We start from the raw sequence: 14,116 nt of genomic DNA on the forward strand, positions 1-14,116 counted from the left end.
GAGAAAACAATTCAAAACAGGCAAATTTTTCAAGAAGATAGTATGAAGAGTTAAGTTTTACTCACTCTCTTTAAAAAAAAGGAAAATGGATAAAAGCTCAACCTCAGGAAGTATTAGACTCATGCAATCTAATCTACAAAAAGGTTTCAACGCACACCAGTCGCCTGACCATCAGCAAAAACTCTACAAACAATAAATGCTGAAGGGGCTTTAGAGAACTGTGTACCCTCTACCTGCTGGTGAGACGTAAAGTCGTAACAGCCGACAACGAGAACCGAAAGGAGCTGCATTAAAAAGTAAAAATTGAGGTACCATTTAATCCAGCAGGCACGCCACTGGGCCTCTCACCTGAGAAGACCAGAATCGAGAAGACATAGGCTGCAAAAGCTGCACTGCAGCCTTATTCACAATAGCCAAGACAGTGAAGCAACCAAAATGTTCTTCAACAGGTGAATGGATAAAGAAGAAGTGGTTCATGTACCCAATGGAATATTAGCCATGGAAAACAATGAAACACTGCTCTTTGAGGCACCACAGGTGAACCTGGGGATAATCACCAAACATGATGTAAGTCGGAAAGCAAAAGACCTATATCCTATGATATCACTTACAGGGGTTAGCTAATAACTGACACAAATGAACATATTTCCACAGAGAAAGACGCTCACAGAATTAGAAAACAAACTATGCTCATGTAAAAGGAAAGGTGGGGGGAATGGATAAATTAAGATTAGTGTTACTATACGTATACAAATACATATTATATACATTTATCAAAAAGACCGACCATATAGCAAGGGAGGTCTGCAGAACACTCTGTAATATTTTACAGGGGAAGAGGATCTGTACAAGAATAGACATATATAATGTACAAATGAACCAGATTCTGTACACCTAGGACAAACAATATTCTAATCTTTACCCAGATTAAAAAAAGTAAAAAAAAAACCAAGAAGTAATGAGACATAAACTTATGGGGGTTTCTCCTGGCACATTCCATTCTAATTTAAAACCTAGGAACACGACTTCCTGGAAGGCTCTGCTGCCTTAGTACCCAGATTTGGGAACGGAGAAATGATGCCTCCTTGTGGCCATTTCCCACAACAGCAGCTTTAAACACATTGCTAAAGGTCACTAAATATTCACCAAACTTGCATTTATTTAAATGACACCTGGGGCTTCCCTGGTGGCGCAGTGGTTGAGAATCTGCCTGCTAATGCAGGGGACACGGGTTCGAGCCCTGGTCTGGGAAGATCCCACATGCCACGGAGCAGCTGGGCCCGTGAGCCACAATTGCTGAGCCTGCGCGTCTGGAGCCTGTGCCCCGCGACGGGAGGGGCCGCGATAGAGAAAGGCCCGCGCACCGCGATGAAGAGCGGTCCCCGCACCGCGATGAAGAGTGGCCCCCGCTTGCCGCAACTGGAGAAAGCCCTCGCACGAACCGAAGACCCAACACAGCCAAAAATAAATAAATAAATAAATAAATAAGAAAATCCTTTAAAAAAAAATAAAATAAAATAAATGACACCTGCCCTCCAAAAATTCCTGGGGTCGAAAATCGACCAAAATTTCAAAAGAGGGCAACCTTTCAAGATGACAATTTCAAGAGGTATATTGTACTCACATTTTTTTTAACAGAAAACAAAAAGGCGAGGAAAAATGATGAATTTTAGGAATTTTTAAAGACATGCAAACCCAAATTACAAAAACCGATCAGCTCACAGCCGTCAGAATGGCCATTAGCAAAAATGCTGCAAACAATAAATGCTGAAGTGATTGTGGAGAGATGCTTACCCTCTCTTCTATGGGGGACGTGGTAAGAGCCACTAATGAAAACACAATGGAGGTGCTTTGAACATTGAGCTACAAGTCAATCATTCACACCCAGTGCTGGGCGTAACCCCTGAGAAATGAGAATCAAAAAGTCACAGGCTGGCAATCCTGCACTCCAGCAATATTTACCATAGCCAACACTTGGAAGCAACGAAAATACCCATCAATACAGGAATGCACCAAGAAGAAGTGGTCTATGTACACAATGGAATATTACTCCAATAAAAAATATTAATTAAATTTAAAAAACAAACAAAAGTAAGGAGACATCTGCTGTTGTGGGTTTATCCGGGCACATTCCACTCTAATTTATAACCGAGGAACACCACTGGCCGGGAGGGCTGTTTCCCTAGTTACCAGAGTGGGGAACGTAGAAAGGCTGCCGTCCTCTGGCCGTTACCTGCAAAAGCAGCTTTAAAACCTGTGCTAATGCTCACTTCATATGAACAAGTACGGCAGGGCTGTAAATGAAACCTGCCCTCAAAATGTTTAGAGGGAGGTAAATGGCCAAAGCATTTCAAAATGTGACACATACTTTAAGAAAACACTTTGAAGAACTAAGCTGTAATCACAGATTGAAAAATCAAAGCACGTGCCTTAAAGCTCAATTTCAACGGATTATGAGACACATGCAAATTCAACCACGAAGCAGTATTATCTCAAACCAGTCAGAATAACCATCAGCAAGAAAACTATAAACAATAAATGCTGAAGGTGTTGTGGAGAAATGCATACGCTCAACTTTAAGAGGGACATAACTTGGAAAGAGCCACTAATGAGAACTGAATGGAAGTGCCTTTAAAAGGGAAATATTGAGCTACCATATGATCCAGCAGGCCCCTTCCTGGACCTATAACCTCTGAAGACAGAACTGGAAAGACACAGGCAGGCAAAACTGCACTGCACAGTATTACAATAGCCAAGATATGGAAGTAACCAAAAAGTCCACCAACAGATGGGGGGACAAAGAAGAACTGCTACATGTAGAGATGGAATATTAGCTAGCGAAAAAATGAAACAATGCCATTTGCAGCACCATAGATGAGTCTAGAAGTAATCACGCAACTTGTAGTAAGTGAGAAAGCGAAAGACACATATCCTATCCTATCGCTTGTAGGTGTTACCAAAAAATTGATACCAATGAAGATATTTCCACAGAGAAAGGCAATCACAGATTCATTAAGCAAACTTATGGTTCACCAAATGGAAAGGTGTGAGGATTGGATACATTACGATATTGGGGTTAACAGAGATATACAAACACATGTGAAACACAGAATCACCAAAGACCTATAGAATACCAAGAGAAGACTACTCAACATTGTGTCATAACCTACATGGGAAAAGGATACGAAGAAGAATAGATATATGTATATGTGTGAAAGAACCACATCTTGCACACCTAGAGCAAACAAAATATTGTAATCAAATCTGCTGTGATAACAAATAAAAATTTACTTAAAAATACGAACAAGAAGTAATGAGAAGGGGGTGCTCGGGCTCCGGCCCGCAGTTCGAGCGGCGAGAGCGCTCAGAGACGCGACGCGGGGCAGAGGGGAGTGAGCGGGCGCCTCAGTGTCCTTCCCCATCCCACCCCTCGCCTCGCCACCTTCTCCCCCCTCAGCCGGACCGGAATTATGTGATCCCGGAAGTTCCGGCGCCACTGCTGTGTGGGATAAACAGTAATGGCGGAGGCTGCAGCTCCGGGAACAACAGCCACAACATCAGGAGCAGGAGCGGCAGGGGCGGCGGTGGCAGCGGCCTCCCCCACCCCTATCCCCACAGTCACCTCCCCGTCCCTGGGGGCATGGGATTTGGCAGCGACGGCAGCGGCGGCGGCTGGACCAAACAGGTCACCTGCAGGTATTTCATGCATGGGGTTTGTAAGGAAGGAGATAACTGTCGATACTCACGTGACCTCTCTGACAGTCCATATGGTGTAGTGTACAAGTATGTTCAGCGAGGGTACTGTATTTACGGAGACCGCTGCAAATATGAACACAGCAAGCCATTGCAACTGCTACAGCTCTAACTGCAAAGTCACCCCTTGCTGCTTCCTCAAGTCTCTCATCAGTAGTTGGACAGATGGGTGAAATGCATATGGGCGAAGCTGAGTCAAGAAATTCAAACTTTTCAACTGTAGGAGCGGGTTCAGAAGACTGGGTGAACGCCATTGAGTTTGTTCCTGGGCAGCCCTACTGTGGCCGTACTGCCCCTTCCTCCACTGAAGCACCCCTGCAGGGCTCAGTGACCAAGGAAGAATCAGAGAAGGAGCAAATTGCAGTGGAAACAAAGAAGCAGATCTGCCCCTATGCTGCAGTGGGAGAGTGCCGATATGGGGAGAACTGTGTGTATCTCCATGGAGACGCGTGTGATATGTGTGGGCTGTAGGTCTTCCATCCAGTGGATGCTGCCCAAAGATCACAACACATAAAATCTTGCATCGAGGCCCATGAGAAGGACATGGAGCTCTCGTTTGCTGTGCAGCACAGCAAGGACATGGTGTGTGGGATCTGCACGGAGGTGGTCTATGAGAAAGCCAACCCCCGCGAGCGCCGCTTCGGAATCCTCTCCAACTGCAACCACACCTACTGTCTCAAGTGTATTCGCAAGTGGAGGAGTGCTAAGCAATCTGAGAGCAAGATCATAAAGTACTGCCCAGAATGCCGGATCACATCTAACATTGTCATTCCAAGTGAGTACTGGGTGGAGGAGAAAGAAGAGAAGCAGAAACTCATTCAGAAATACAAGGAGGCAATGAGCAACAAGGCGTGCAGGTATTTTGACGAAGGACGTAGGAGCTGCCCATTTGGAGGGAACTGCGTTTACAAGCATGCGTACCCTGATGCCGTAGAGAGGAGCCACAGAGACAGACAGTGGGAACATCAAGCACATACCGGGCCCAACGAAGGAACCACTTCTGGGAGCTCATTGAGGAAAGAGAGAACGGCAACCCCTTTGACAACGACGAAGAAGAGGTTGTCACCTTTGAGCTGGGCGAGATGTTGCTTGTGCTTTTGGCTGCAGGTGGGGACGACGACCTGACAGACTCTGAAGACGAGTGGGACTTGTTTCACGATGAGCTGGAAGATTTTTATGACTTGGATCTATAGCAGCTTTGCTGGGCGTGTGAACTGGTCTGCTGAGCCTCAGACGGCAGCCCTCCCCGCTGGTGGCAGCAGTGCCCGTGGTTCTCTTCTAGGCAGGCCTCTCAACTCCAGGTGCTGTCGTAATAATTTTTACCCAGGGCCTGTCTTCTCAATCCCTCACCTTTCCCCAAGGAGTATGTTGTTTTCTCTGTTTAAAAAAGTTACAAAAATGAATCTTAAAGTTAGTTTTCTTGTAACATGAATTTAAGGGTCAGACAGAGTGTAGGTTTGCTGCGTCATCTGTTTTCAGCCAGATTCACACAGTTCAAGGGGAGCATTTCTGGATTTCCAGTACTCATTTTTGAGGACCCCAGGTTCAAAAGTAACAGCATTGGCCCCGCTTTTGGGTCCAAGAATTGGGGTGTTAGGTGAAGGATCTGAACTGTGGCATGTAGCCTTCTGCTATAGACTTAGGCGGATGCTTGAGGTTTCTGGTGAATTCTGCACATCTGTGTTTTTATATCTGTTCCCTGCCCTGGAATCCCCACCCTGTGCACTCGTTCTGTGGTTTTCATCTCTTGTTTAATTGCACACAAGTACTACTGCTGGGTAACCAGAACCAGGTGCGACTGTGTTGAGATTTTTGCTGTGTTTAGCCTGATAGGAAAATTGTGAAAGAACACATATAAAGATATAGCGGAATAAAATAAATGCAGAGTTGGAAGTTGACTCCCAAGGGCTGATAGACTTGGTACGTGGGAGTGTGTAACAAGCTTCTCATCCCTGCATAGATGCAGTGTCTGTAGCCTTAGTGGAAAAACTCAAGTTTAGTGGTTTCAGCCTCGTGTGGCAAATAGATCTTAAAGGACAAAGCAGTATATTGGTAGCTGTTAATAGAGCAGGGCAAGCTCTGTCTATATAAATAGGGAAATGGGCTTAGCCATAGAGGTTCAACTATCTGGTTATCTCATGTATTAACACAAACTGGGTCTCAGTTACACAGTTGTATTTAATGTTTTATGATCTCCTAGACTTTCTAGTCCAGGCACTTTTTGACAAACCTTTGTCCTCATTTGAGGGGTTTTGTTGTCGGGTTGTTGGGTCCGTTTGTGTGGGTATTTGCCTCATTCCATCCCTGAGCTTTGCAGCTAGACAGGTGTGATTGAAAACTATTTTCTAAGGTGTTTCCTGTAGCGGAGTAATTGGTTTGCAGTAGTAAGTCATGTTTTTCCACTAAAAGGGGACGGATGGGGTGGTAATCCACGAGGTAAGCTAAAGTTAAATTCTTAGAAGAATTCCTTGATCAGAAAATATAAATTTGCGTTTTGTTGCTCTATTTCCTGAAAGTAACTTGGAGATGCCCCTGATTTGTCCATCTACTGCTTTGATTCCTTGGATACCACTCATACTTTCACGTTAAGCAAAGACAAGTAATTCTTGCAGGGGTCTCTGTCTTTTTCAGCAGCCCTTTTGTAAGACGCACTTTTCCCATATAAAACAATTTTAAACCTCCCTCCCCCCCCCCCCTCCACAAAAGAAGTAAAGAGACATAAACTTAAAGGGCTTTTTCCTGGCACATTCCATTCTAGTTTACAACCTAGAACACCACTTCCATTAAGGCTCTGTTGCATTAGTAACCAGTTTTGGTAAAGGAGAAATGCTGCCGCCTTGTGGCCGTTTCCCGCAAGAGCGGCTTTACACCCACAGCTAAAGGTCATTAACGTTCAGAAGGACTCGGGGCCGTAAAGGACACCTGCCCTCAAAAATTGTGCTGAGGGCTTCCCTGGTGGCGCAGTGGTTGAGAATCTGCCTGCTAATGCAGGGGACACGGGTTCGAGCCCTGGTCTGGGAAGATCCCACATGCCACGGAGCAGCTGGGCCCGTGAGCCACAATTGCTGAGCCTGCGCGTCTGGAGCCTGTGCCCCGCAACGGGAGGGGCCGCGATGGAGAAAGGCCCGCGCACCGCGATGAAGAGCGGTCCCCGCACCGCGATGAAGAGTGGCCCCCGCTTGCCGCAACTGGAGAAAGCCCTCGCACGAACCGAAGACCCAATACAGACAAAAATAAATTAATTAATTAATTTAAAAAAAGAAAATCCTTAAAAAAAAAAAAAAATTGTGCTGAGGTAAGGAATGGAGAAAACAATTCAAAACAGGCAAATTTTTCAAGAAGATAGTATGAAGAGTTAAGTTTTACTCACTCTCTTTAAAAAAAAGGAAAATGGATAAAAGCTCAACCTCAGGAAGTATTAGACTCATGCAATCTAATCTACAAAAAGGTTTCAACGCACACCAGTCGCCTGACCATCAGCAAAAACTCTACAAACAATAAATGCTGAAGGGGCTTTAGAGAACTGTGTACCCTCTACCTGCTGGTGAGACGTAAAGTCGTAACAGCCGACAACGAGAACCGAAAGGAGCTGCATTAAAAAGTAAAAATTGAGGTACCATTTAATCCAGCAGGCACGCCACTGGGCCTCTCACCTGAGAAGACCAGAATCGAGAAGACATAGGCTGCAAAAGCTGCACTGCAGCCTTATTCACAATAGCCAAGACAGTGAAGCAACCAAAATGTTCTTCAACAGGTGAATGGATAAAGAAGAAGTGGTTCATGTACCCAATGGAATATTAGCCATGGAAAACAACGAAACACTGCTCTTTGAGGCACCACAGGTGAACCTGGGGATAATCACCAAACATGATGTAAGTCGGAAAGCAAAAGACCTATATCCTATGATATCACTTACAGGGGTTAGCTAATAACTGACACAAATGAACATATTTCCACAGAGAAAGACGCTCACAGAATTAGAAAACAAACTATGCTCATGTAAAAGGAAAGGTGGGGGGAATGGATAAATTAAGATTAGTGTTACTATACGTATACAAATACATATTATATACATTTATCAAAAAGACCGACCATATAGCAAGGGAGGTCTGCAGAACACTCTGTAATATTTTACATGGGAAGAGGATCTGTACAAGAATAGACATATATAATGTACAAATGAACCAGATTCTGTACACCTAGGACAAACAATATTCTAATCTTTACCCAGATTAAAAAAAGTAAAAAAAAAACCAAGAAGTAATGAGACATAAACTTATGGGGGTTTCTCCTGGCACATTCCATTCTAATTTAAAACCTAGGAACACGACTTCCTGGAAGGCTCTGCTGCCTTAGTACCCAGATTTGGGAACGGAGAAATGATGCCTCCTTGTGGCCATTTCCCACAACAGCAGCTTTAAACACATTGCTAAAGGTCACTAAATATTCACCAAACTTGCATTTATTTAAATGACACCTGCCCTCCAAAAATTCCTGGGGTCGAAAATCGACCAAAATTTCAAAAGAGGGCAACCTTTCAAGATGACAATTTCAAGAGGTATATTGTACTCACATTTTTTTTAACAGAAAACAAAAAGGCGAGGAAAAATGATGAATTTTAGGAATTTTTAAAGACATGCAAACCCAAATTACAAAAACCGATCAGCTCACAGCCGTCAGAATGGCCATTAGCAAAAATGCTGCAAACAACAAATGCTGAAATGATTGTGGAGAGATGCTTACCCTCTCTTCTATGGGGGACGTGGTAAGAGCCACTAATGAAAACACAATGGAGGTGCTTTGAACATTGAGCTACAAGTCAATCATTCACACCCAGTGCTGGGCGTAACCCCTGAGAAATGAGAATCAAAAAGTCACAGGCTGGCAATCCTGCACTCCAGCAATATTTACCATAGCCAACACTTGGAAGCAACGAAAATACCCATCAATACAGGAATGCACCAAGAAGAAGTGGTCTATGTACACAATGGAATATTACTCCAATAAAAAATATTAATTAAATTTAAAAAACAAACAAAAGTAAGGAGACATCTGCTGTTGTGGGTTTATCCGGGCACATTCCACTCTAATTTATAACCGAGGAACACCACTGGCCGGGAGGGCTGTTTCCCTAGTTACCAGAGTGGGGAACGTAGAAAGGCTGCCGTCCTCTGGCCGTTACCTGCAAAAGCAGCTTTAAAACCTGTGCTAATGCTCACTTCATATGAACAAGTACGGCAGGGCTGTAAATGAAACCTGCCCTCAAAATGTTTAGAGGGAGGTAAATGGCCAAAGCATTTCAAAATGTGACACATACTTTAAGAAAACACTTTGAAGAACTAAGCTGTAATCACAGATTGAAAAATCAAAGCACGTGCCTTAAAGCTCAATTTCAACGGATTATGAGACACATGCAAATTCAACCACGAAGCAGTATTATCTCAAACCAGTCAGAATAACCATCAGCAAGAAAACTATAAACAATAAATGCTGAAGGTGTTGTGGAGAAATGCATACGCTCAACTTTAAGAGGGACATAACTTGGAAAGAGCCACTAATGAGAACTGAATGGAAGTGCCTTTAAAAGGGAAATATTGAGCTACCATATGATCCAGCAGGCCCCTTCCTGGACCTATAACCTCTGAAGACAGAACTGGAAAGACACAGGCAGGCAAAACTGCACTGCACAGTATTACAATAGCCAAGATATGGAAGTAACCAAAAAGTCCACCAACAGATGGGGGGACAAAGAAGAACTGCTACATGTAGAGATGGAATATTAGCTAGCGAAAAAATGAAACAATGCCATTTGCAGCACCATAGATGAGTCTAGAAGTAATCACGCAACTTGTAGTAAGTGAGAAAGCGAAAGACACATATCCTATCCTATCGCTTGTAGGTGTTACCAAAAAATTGATACCAATGAAGATATTTCCACAGAGAAAGGCAATCACAGATTCATTAAGCAAACTTATGGTTCACCAAATGGAAAGGTGTGAGGATTGGATACATTACGATATTGGGGTTAACAGAGATATACAAACACATGTGAAACACAGAATCACCAAAGACCTATAGAATACCAAGAGAAGACTACTCAACATTGTGTCATAACCTACATGGGAAAAGGATACGAAGAAGAATAGATATATGTATATGTGTGAAAGAACCACATCTTGCACACCTAGAGCAAACAAAATATTGTAATCAAATCTGCTGTGATAACAAATAAAAATTTACTTAAAAATACGAACAAGAAGTAATGAGAAGGGGGTGCTCGGGCTCCGGCCCGCAGTTCGAGCGGCGAGAGCGCTCAGAGACGCGACGCGGGGCAGAGGGGAGTGAGCGGGCGCCTCAGTGTCCTTCCCCATCCCACCCCTCGCCTCGCCACCTTCTCCCCCCTCAGCCGGACCGGAATTATGTGATCCCGGAAGTTCCGGCGCCACTGCTGTGTGGGATAAACAGTAATGGCGGAGGCTGCAGCTCCGGGAACAACAGCCACAACATCAGGAGCAGGAGCGGCAGGGGCGGCGGTGGCAGCGGCCTCCCCCACCCCTATCCCCACAGTCACCTCCCCGTCCCTGGGGGCATGGGATTTGGCAGCGACGGCAGCGGCGGCGGCTGGACCAAACAGGTCACCTGCAGGTATTTCATGCATGGGGTTTGTAAGGAAGGAGATAACTGTCGATACTCACGTGACCTCTCTGACAGTCCATATGGTGTAGTGTACAAGTATGTTCAGCGAGGGTACTGTATTTACGGAGACCGCTGCAAATATGAACACAGCAAGCCATTGCAACTGCTACAGCTCTAACTGCAAAGTCACCCCTTGCTGCTTCCTCAAGTCTCTCATCAGTAGTTGGACAGATGGGTGAAATGCATATGGGCGAAGCTGAGTCAAGAAATTCAAACTTTTCAACTGTAGGAGCGGGTTCAGAAGACTGGGTGAACGCCATTGAGTTTGTTCCTGGGCAGCCCTACTGTGGCCGTACTGCCCCTTCCTCCACTGAAGCACCCCTGCAGGGCTCAGTGACCAAGGAAGAATCAGAGAAGGAGCAAATTGCAGTGGAAACAAAGAAGCAGATCTGCCCCTATGCTGCAGTGGGAGAGTGCCGATATGGGGAGAACTGTGTGTATCTCCATGGAGACGCGTGTGATATGTGTGGGCTGTAGGTCTTCCATCCAGTGGATGCTGCCCAAAGATCACAACACATAAAATCTTGCATCGAGGCCCATGAGAAGGACATGGAGCTCTCGTTTGCTGTGCAGCACAGCAAGGACATGGTGTGTGGGATCTGCACGGAGGTGGTCTATGAGAAAGCCAACCCCCGCGAGCGCCGCTTCGGAATCCTCTCCAACTGCAACCACACCTACTGTCTCAAGTGTATTCGCAAGTGGAGGAGTGCTAAGCAATCTGAGAGCAAGATCATAAAGTACTGCCCAGAATGCCGGATCACATCTAACATTGTCATTCCAAGTGAGTACTGGGTGGAGGAGAAAGAAGAGAAGCAGAAACTCATTCAGAAATACAAGGAGGCAATGAGCAACAAGGCGTGCAGGTATTTTGACGAAGGACGTAGGAGCTGCCCATTTGGAGGGAACTGCGTTTACAAGCATGCGTACCCTGATGCCGTAGAGAGGAGCCACAGAGACAGACAGTGGGAACATCAAGCACATACCGGGCCCAACGAAGGAACCACTTCTGGGAGCTCATTGAGGAAAGAGAGAACGGCAACCCCTTTGACAACGACGAAGAAGAGGTTGTCACCTTTGAGCTGGGCGAGATGTTGCTTGTGCTTTTGGCTGCAGGTGGGGACGACGACCTGACAGACTCTGAAGACGAGTGGGACTTGTTTCACGATGAGCTGGAAGATTTTTATGACTTGGATCTATAGCAGCTTTGCTGGGCGTGTGAACTGGTCTGCTGAGCCTCAGACGGCAGCCCTCCCCGCTGGTGGCAGCAGTGCCCGTGGTTCTCTTCTAGGCAGGCCTCTCAACTCCAGGTGCTGTCGTAATAATTTTTACCCAGGGCCTGTCTTCTCAATCCCTCACCTTTCCCCAAGGAGTATGTTGTTTTCTCTGTTTAAAAAAGTTACAAAAATGAATCTTAAAGTTAGTTTTCTTGTAACATGAATTTAAGGGTCAGACAGAGTGTAGGTTTGCTGCGTCATCTGTTTTCAGCCAGATTCACACAGTTCAAGGGGAGCATTTCTGGATTTCCAGTACTCATTTTTGAGGACCCCAGGTTCAAAAGTAACAGCATTGGCCCCGCTTTTGGGTCCAAGAATTGGGGTGTTAGGTGAAGGATCTGAACTGTGGCATGTAGCCTTCTGCTATAGACTTAGGCGGATGCTTGAGGTTTCTGGTGAATTCTGCACATCTGTGTTTTTATATCTGTTCCCTGCCCTGGAATCCCCACCCTGTGCACTCGTTCTGTGGTTTTCATCTCTTGTTTAATTGCACACAAGTACTACTGCTGGGTAACCAGAACCAGGTGCGACTGTGTTGAGATTTTTGCTGTGTTTAGCCTGATAGGAAAATTGTGAAAGAACACATATAAAGATATAGCGGAATAAAATAAATGCAGAGTTGGAAGTTGACTCCCAAGGGCTGATAGACTTGGTACGTGGGAGTGTGTAACAAGCTTCTCATCCCTGCATAGATGCAGTGTCTGTAGCCTTAGTGGAAAAACTCAAGTTTAGTGGTTTCAGCCTCGTGTGGCAAATAGATCTTAAAGGACAAAGCAGTATATTGGTAGCTGTTAATAGAGCAGGGCAAGCTCTGTCTATATAAATAGGGAAATGGGCTTAGCCATAGAGGTTCAACTATCTGGTTATCTCATGTATTAACACAAACTGGGTCTCAGTTACACAGTTGTATTTAATGTTTTATGATCTCCTAGACTTTCTAGTCCAGGCACTTTTTGACAAACCTTTGTCCTCATTTGAGGGGTTTTGTTGTCGGGTTGTTGGGTCCGTTTGTGTGGGTATTTGCCTCATTCCATCCCTGAGCTTTGCAGCTAGACAGGTGTGATTGAAAACTATTTTCTAAGGTGTTTCCTGTAGCGGAGTAATTGGTTTGCAGTAGTAAGTCATGTTTTTCCACTAAAAGGGGACGGATGGGGTGGTAATCCACGAGGTAAGCTAAAGTTAAATTCTTAGAAGAATTCCTTGATCAGAAAATATAAATTTGCGTTTTGTTGCTCTATTTCCTGAAAGTAACTTGGAGATGCCCCTGATTTGTCCATCTACTGCTTTGATTCCTTGGATACCACTCATACTTTCACGTTAAGCAAAGACAAGTAATTCTTGCAGGGGTCTCTGTCTTTTTCAGCAGCCCTTTTGTAAGACGCACTTTTCCCATATAAAACAATTTTAAACCTCCCTCCCCCCCCCCCCCTCCACAAAAGAAGTAAAGAGACATAAACTTAAAGGGCTTTTTCCTGGCACATTCCATTCTAGTTTACAACCTAGAACACCACTTCCATTAAGGCTCTGTTGCATTAGTAACCAGTTTTGGTAAAGGAGAAATGAGGCCGCCTTGTGGCCGTTTCCCGCAAGAGCGGCTTTACACCCACAGCTAAAGGTCATTAACGTTCAGAAGGACTCGGGGCCGTAAAGGACACCTGCCCTCAAAAATTGTGCTGAGGGCTTCCCTGGTGGCGCAGTGGTTGAGAATCTGCCTGCTAATGCAGGGGACACGGGTTCGAGCCCTGGTCTGGGAAGATCCCACATGCCACGGAGCAGCTGGGCCCGTGAGCCACAATTGCTGAGCCTGCGCGTCTGGAGCCTGTGCCCCGCAACGGGAGGGGCCGCGATGGAGAAAGGCCCGCGCACCGCGATGAAGAGCGGTCCCCGCACCGCGATGAAGAGTGGCCCCCGCTTGCCGCAACTGGAGAAAGCCCTCGCACGAACCGAAGACCCAATACAGACAAAAATAAATTAATTAATTAATTAAAAAAAAGAAAATCCTTAAAAAAAAAAAAAATTGTGCTGAGGTAAGGAATGGAGAAAACAATTCAAAACAGGCAAATTTTTCAAGAAGATAGTATGAAGAGTTAAGTTTTACTCACTCTCTTTAAAAAAAAGGAAAATGGATAAAAGCTCAACCTCAGGAAGTATTAGACTCATGCAATCTAATCTACAAAAAGGTTTCAACGCACACCAGTCGCCTGACCATCAGCAAAAACTCTACAAACAATAAATGCTGAAGGGGCTTTAGAGAACTGTGTACCCTCTACCTGCTGGTGAGACGTAAAGTCGTAACAGCCGACAACGAGAACCGAAAGGAGCTGCATTAAAAAGTAAAAATTGAGGTACCATTTAATCCAGCAGGCACGCCACTGGGCCTCTCACCTGAGAAG

General features: G+C 45.0%; 2 pseudogenes; both read left to right on the forward strand.

The window, feature by feature from the left end:
- Positions 1 to 3,518: 3,518 nt before the first annotated feature.
- LOC130706652 (E3 ubiquitin-protein ligase makorin-1-like) lies at positions 3,519 to 4,946 on the forward strand (annotated as a pseudogene).
- A 5,274-nt stretch (positions 4,947 to 10,220) lies between these two features.
- LOC130706653 (E3 ubiquitin-protein ligase makorin-1-like) lies at positions 10,221 to 11,702 on the forward strand (annotated as a pseudogene).
- Positions 11,703 to 14,116: the final 2,414 nt, after the last annotated feature.

Source organism: Balaenoptera acutorostrata, unplaced genomic scaffold (assembly GCF_949987535.1).
Source record: "Balaenoptera acutorostrata unplaced genomic scaffold, mBalAcu1.1 scaffold_818, whole genome shotgun sequence".
Lineage (NCBI taxonomy): Eukaryota > Metazoa > Chordata > Mammalia > Artiodactyla > Balaenopteridae > Balaenoptera > Balaenoptera acutorostrata.